This window comes from Otolemur garnettii, unplaced genomic scaffold (genome assembly GCF_000181295.1).
Source record: "Otolemur garnettii isolate 467f Iridium unplaced genomic scaffold, OtoGar3 scaffold00205, whole genome shotgun sequence".
Lineage (NCBI taxonomy): Eukaryota > Metazoa > Chordata > Mammalia > Primates > Galagidae > Otolemur > Otolemur garnettii.
The window spans coordinates 583,432-590,617 of NW_003852600.1; positions in this window are offsets into that span (position 1 = coordinate 583,432).

Genomic DNA, 7,186 nt, shown 5'->3' on the forward strand with positions numbered 1-7,186 from the left:
GGAGAGGTCAGATTACCATCGTGCTCCAGTGTGGACAGTGACATGGAGAGGTCAGAGTAACATGGTGCTCCTGTGTGGACAGTGACACGGAGAGGTCAGATTACCATGGAGCTCCTGTGTGGACAGTGACACGGAGAGGTCAGAGTCACACGGTGCTCCAGTGTGGACAGTGACACGGAGAGGTCAGATTACCATGGTGCTCCTGTGTGGACAGTGACATGGAGAGGTCAGATTACCATGGTGCTCCTGTGTGGATGGTGACACGGAGTGGCCGGAGTTCAGATTACCACGGTGCTCCTGTGTGGACAGTGACACAGAGAGGTCAGATTACCACGGTGCTCCTGTGTGGACAGTGACACGGAGACGTCAGATTACCATGGTGCTCCAGTGTGGACAGTGACATGAAGAGGTCAGATTACCATGGAACTCATGTGTGGATGGTGACATGGAGAGGTCAGAGTAACACGGTGCTCTTGTGTGCATGGTGACATGAAGAGCCATGTAAGATCATGTCTCCTGGAAATTCTGAGTCTCCAGATAAGGCGGCTTTACCAATCAGATATTAAGAGCTAATGAGGCTGATATTAATAGCTGACAGGCAGTTCCAAGTATGACGCCAGTCTGACCACCTTAAATCCTCTTTACACTGTTTCTAATGGAAGGTATTGGAGTCTTCATTTAAGAGATGAGAAAATTGAGCTTCAGAGAGCCCAAGTACCTTGTGTGAGGTCACCTGGCCTGTAAGTTGTGAATTCACCTGTTTATCCAGAGGCCTGAGACGTAGCCAGCCACAGTGCTGCTCCTCTAGCTGGGCCTGTTGTTCCTGTTCCTGTTGCAAGTTTTCACTGAGGAAAGATGGAGAAAAGCATTTTAGAGAATAAGGAAAAGGAAGAAGACTTGTGGCATCCCTAGAAAAATATTTAGAAGGATTTAATAGATAGTAAACATTTTTCAAAACCTTTTATTGATAAAGATGTATTCATTTTTGTGGTGAAAAAGCACAATTAATTAGAAATAAGTAAGAAAAATATAAGGAAGAAAATGTAAGTAAATTTAAGTAAGAAAATAAGTTATTCTATTAAGAGGCAATCCCTGTATTTCTTTCTAAATGGATATTTTAAAATAAGACACCACAAAGGAATTTTGAGGGAGCGGTTTCATTTTGCCTCTTGAAACATGAAGGTTGTTAAAAGGTCACCTGCGGTGCCTTCATGCTCAGCGGTGTGCACTCCAAAGACAGGCCGAGTCACGGCCCTGTTCCCAACATCACAAGCACTATCCCTTCTTGTATGGAAAAAGCAATATTTGTGGGGAAGTTTACTTTGAGATAATTTTCAGCCTCTCAGAGTACTATTAATTATGTTTTTTATTTTTTCAAGATTCTATTTCCAGATTCAGTCTAAGCCTGGAAAGTTATTAGAACTTACTTATTTCTATATTTTTATTTTACATCTGGCTTAACAAAAAATATATTTCCTTACTATTGTTGCCCTGGTGGGTCAAATTTATACACATCCTGTGTATTCAGCAGGGAAACTTAAAAGCATATCTAAAAGAGATGACACTCCCAATGGAAATCTCTTTGCATAAACTTTTGGAGTTTATCAAGTTTTAATAATTATTAATAGAAGCACCACTGGGTATGGTGGCTCGCGCCTATAGTCCTAGCAGTCTGGGAGGCTGAGGCAGGTGGATTACTTGAGCTCAAGAGTGGGAGATGAGCCTGAGCAAGAGTGAGATCCTGTCTCTACTAAAAAACCGAAAAACTTGGCCAGGCCTCATGGCAGGCATCTATAGTACCAGCTGCTTGGGAGGCCAAGGCAGTAAGATTGCTTGAGCCCCGGAGTTTGAGGTTGCTGTGAGCTAGGCTGACACCACAGCACTCTACTGAGGGTGACAGAGGGGCCTCTGTTTCAAAAAACCATCCCCCCATCCACAATTATTAGTAGATATTAACAGAATCGAGTGATGGAAAGACCTCAAGCTTAAGAATTAGACCTTCCTGGAATCTAACCTTGGGCTATGTCATTAGGTAAACTATGAAATTCTGAGCTGTGATTTTCTCTGAATGACACATAATTCCCTGAATTTAAATGAGATAATCTATGTAAAGAAATTGGCTCTTGGTGAGCGCTTAAAACTTTCTTTCTCTTTCTATCAGTTTTATTTCCTATTCAAAAATAGAATTCTGGTGAACTATAAGGGCACTTGGGAACAGAGTTCAAGGCTGATTGCTGTTACCTAATAAATTCATTGGTTATTACTATTAATCTGATCCCACAGATACCTCTGTGAAATCCCCCCGGGGAGCTTGGGAGGATGGCATCAGTACAGCATTGACAGCTAAGGGGCTGGAAATAAGCCAATGGTCATAAATTGCAAAGCTTTTTACAGTCCAAACATGATGGAAACTACATGCCCTTTTGGGGTGATTTGAAAAGCACATGGTTTGGAGTTATTCTGATGGATTAAGTACTTTCTCCGAATCATCTACTTTAGAAGATTAAAACTTGATTATAAAATACCAAGATTTTTAGATGTGGAAATAGTTGAACATAAATCAATATACTCCAGGTTCATGAGAAAATAATCAAGAGAACAAGTGATGTGACTTTCCATAAGGTCTGATACTGGAACTAAGCAACATTACAATAGTTTATTATTCCTGGATAATATATTCTTGCAGAATTGTTTTGGAATGCAGGTACTGCCCAGAGTTGATTGGTGCTTGGCAACACACCAGAACAATGCCCATGATGAGGGAAAGTTGTAGGAATGTAGACGTTTCCCCTAGCACAGCAGTTCTCAACCTGTGGGTCACAACCCCTTTGGACTGCATTAAAGGTTCAGGGCATTAGGAAGGTTGAGAACCACTGCCTAGCACCTTATGTCTCCCTTTGTTTTTTTCAAATCTAGTTAGAGTAGGTTTGCAGTTCTGTGATCTAAAGGCATCTGGGATAGGAGGTCTGTGTCAGAAAGAGCAGTCTGGTCATCTGGAGAAGTGGGGCTTGACTTTTGGGGTCACAGAACCTGTTAAACAGATTTGGTGGGAATATGTAAGGTCTGTGTGATAATATGAACCTTCCCCAAATGGCTAGAGGCCCTTACAGGCCATCTCTGGATGTGCTGAGTGATAGGTGAAGTCTTCCCAGCCCCTGCCCTGAAGCAGCCCCTTCTCTCTCTGCCATAGCCTCACCTGCTCCAGTTTTCCATGGTTCTTGCCCATGGTCAGGCTCAGTAGAGATCATTTTTCCTTTCCTTAAAAATAAAAAGTTTCTCTGGACATGAGCCATCTTATCAGCCTCCCCATCCTTTCCCACCCCCTTCTCTCTTCCCTCTACAAATTCAGCCACCTGAAGTGCCTCTGTGGCCTCTGAGCCTGTAGGTCGGTGGGACCAGTCCCTCACCTCCAACCTCCTTCTTTGTAGCAGCAATTTTTAGCCCTAAGTCAGAGTACTCTAGTCTTCCTCCGTCATGCTAAGGAAATAGGAAAGTCCTGCTGTGAGCATCATGGAGGGGGCACCAGAGGGAAGTGAGGGGGACCACTACCTGGGTGGCCAGGATAATGACAAAGAAAACAGAGGGGGTTACTGCTGAGTGGAGAAAAATGTCAGGCCACTCCTGAGAATCAGAGCCTGCCCTGAGGGTGCAGGCTCCCCTGGGGGTGCAGGAGCTGACTGCCTGGGGATGAAGGAGCTGATGGTCTGGAGGTGCAGACTCACCTGGGGATACAGGAGCTGATGGCCTGGGGGTACAGGAGCTGATGGCTTGGAGGTACAGACTCACCTGAGGCATATAGGAGCTGACAGCCTGGGGTTGCAGGCTCACCTGGGGGCACAGGGGCTGATGGCCTAGGGGTGCAAGTTCACCTGGGGTGCAGGAGCTGGTGGCCTGGGGTTGCAGGCTCACCTGGGGGTGCAGGGGCTGATGGCCTAGGGGTGCAGGTTCACCTGGGGTGCAGGAGCTGGTGGCCTGGGGGTGCAGGCTCACCTGGGGGTACAGGGGCTGATGGCCTGGGGTGTGTTTCCATAGTGAGAGTCAGGATGGAGCCCTGGGAGCGGGGAATAAAGGGCACAGTCCCATGGCCCTGCAACCAGCCCAGGGGTGAAATGAAACCTCTCAGGCTGTGCAGGGAACAAACAAGTGATACAGATTGAAATGACCAGAAATTCTTGGTGTCTCCAGGCAGTCCCTCTAGGGATGATTTAAGATATGCTATATAATATGACATTTTAATATGTCCTGTGGTGAGAATGTCAATTCAATATTTCATATGTTCCCAGGAGTCCTGGGAGAGAGGTCAGATGGGGGAGGATGGCTTGAAAGGAGCAAGGGGGAAGGTCTCCCCCCCGCACCTCACACTGCTGACAGCCAGAGGAAGTGACTGTGACGGACGCACCAGGGGCCGTGTCTGCCAGGCACCTGGCCCCGAGAAAGACCCACCCACTGAGTCTGCAGTGCCGATTTACTCATCTAGGACATCTAGCACAGAAACCCACTTGCTCCTGAAGCTTTGCGCAGGAGATGCCCCATTTCTTGCACATTTTTTCTGTTGATTGTCACTGCCTGCTGCTTAGGGGCACCAGGGTGAGTTTCACGCTGCTTTCTTTAAGGATGAGAGAAGGGTTGGTCAGAGCAGCACAGGAGTTTGACCAAGGGAGGTGCTATGGTCTGAATGTTTGTGTGACCCCCAAACTTCCAGGATGAAATCCTAGTACCAGGTGATAGTATGTGCAGGTGATAGGTCGTCAGAGGGAATCCTCATGAATGGATAGGACTAGTGCCTTTACAAAGAAGCCCCAAGAGACCCTGCACCCTTTTGCCAGGTGAAGACACAGCAAAAAGGCCCCACTATGAGCCGGGAACTAGGTCTCCATCAGAGGTCAAATGTGCTGGCACCTTGCTGTTATACTCCCCAGCCTCTAGAACTAAGAGAGAAATTTCTTTTTTTTTTTTTTGAGACAGAGTTTCACTATGTCACCTTCGGTAGAGTGCCGAGGTGTCATAGCTCACAGTAACTTCAAACTCTTGTGCTTACGCGATTCTCTTACCTTAGCCTCCCATATCTAGGACTATAGGTGCCCCCTCACAATGCCCAGTGTTGTAGTTGTCATTGTTGTTTAGCAGGCCCAAGCCAGGTTCAAACCTGCCACCCTGGTGTATGTGGCCAGAGCCATATAAGATCTCTAAACCACTGAGTTACGGGCACCAAGCCAGAGACTTAATTTTTAAAGTAAACCATTAGGGGACAGTTTTATATTTACAGAGAAGTTGCAAAGATAATGCAGAATTCTCATATAGTCTGTGATCAGTTACCCCAATTATTCACATATTCTGTTACTAAGGTTTATTTTTATAATTAATGGCCCAATCTTGACATTATTATTATTGTTATTAAATAAAGTCCACAGCTTACCCAGACGCCCTCAGCTCTCCCCTGATGTCCCCACTCTGCTTTAGAGTCACATCTTGCCCTTTAGTCCTCACAACTCCATAGGGTCCTTGGGGTGGCATTTCTTAGACTGTCCTTGTCTCCAAGGACCTGGCCCCTTAGGGGCGTGCTGGTCAGGCATTGTGCTGACCTCCCTCACTGGGATTTGTCTGATAGAGGTTTCAGGCTTTCAGGCAGGATGGCTGCAGGGTGGGTGGCCTCCTCTGCACATGGGCTCCAGTGTGTGCTGTCCCCGCACCTGTCACTGCTGACTCAGCCAGGTGTCCATTAGGGACCCACTGCAGAAAGCTCCCCACCTGTTTGTCAGAGCGTGCAGCCCACACCTGTGCATGGATTGCATTCACCTCCCCTAGAGCAGAGCAGCTACGTAAAATTACTTGGAATTCTTATGCATGGGGTGTTTGTCTCCTTTCCCAGTGGTTTGTTTAGTCAATCATTCATTTACATCATCACAGATTCAGGACGCTTCTTTTATACTTTGGGTTGTAATTTAATACTGCTTTGTTTTGTAGCTTGGTTTTTCTACCTTTCATCCTTAGAAGCTCTTTCGGTTGGTCCTTATTCCTTTTGATATACTTTCATCATTTTCGGCTTACATTTCTTTTGTTTTTCAGCATTTTCTTGCTTTTCTGGCACTTGGAGATACTCTGGGTTTTGTGTTGTGTGTTTCCTGCCGTCTTGGACTTGGCTGCCTCTTGGCAGAGCTTGACTGCTTTCCCAAGAGGACAGTGTGGGAATCGACGGTCCTTGTTCTTATTAGAGGCCAAGGGGCCCTGGTGGTTGGTCAGAGGAGCAGGGAGAATGGTGGGTACTGGCACATTGAGGAGCGGCTGCAATGGTGGAAATGGCCACTGATACAGTGGTGCTTTCAGGGGGTGCTTTGTTACAGGACAACAGAATTAAAGATCTCGTTTCAGGCACCTTGAGGGAACCGTCAAGAAAAAGGGTCACACTAGCTCAGATTAGGGTGGCATCGAGTCCGGGGCCCTTATGGAAGGGAGGAGCGAGGCCTGGGACTCAGCAGTCACCGCCCTGTGACAGTGTCACAGCGTCCTGGTCACAGAGAAAATGTGCCCGAGATCTGTGCTTGCCATGACCCCAGGGCACGGGGTGCAGTTCAGAGAGATTTCTACTAAAATGGCTAAATACAGTTGTGATGTTTTAAGCATTGTTATGTTTAGGTTTTCAGCCTTTGGGATCTGTATTTGCTGAAAACCCAGAGCACTAAACCTAAGGCTTCCCACTGAGATTTCTGGAAATGCCGATTTTCCAAAAAACAAAAAATAATTAAGCTGCTTATAAAAGGATTTCAATTTAATGAAATGTAATGATTTCTGGGCAATTCCCTCTAAGGGTGCCTTAAGCTGCCATCTTACTTCTGCCCAGGGCCTCTGGCAGCCCAGCAGCCAAGCTTCCTGTAGATATTTTCCACTTGTTGCTGAATGAAGCTTAAGAGAGGTGCTCCTGGCTGGGGCGAGGGTCTGAACATCGTGGACCCCCAATGCTTTTTCAGGGATCAGAGAAATGCCTCCTTCCCCCTTCCTGTCACCCCTATTCTGAGCAGCTGAATGTTAGCAGTGGTGCCCACCTGCCAGGGGTCCCAGGGGAGCAGCTCCCTGTTTCCCTTTCTCTCCGCTCCGTTTCCTTGCCCTTCCTTCTCTACCCTTCATTTGCCTGGCACACACCCACACACGTGCACATATACATGCATGCACACACTCACATATGTACACA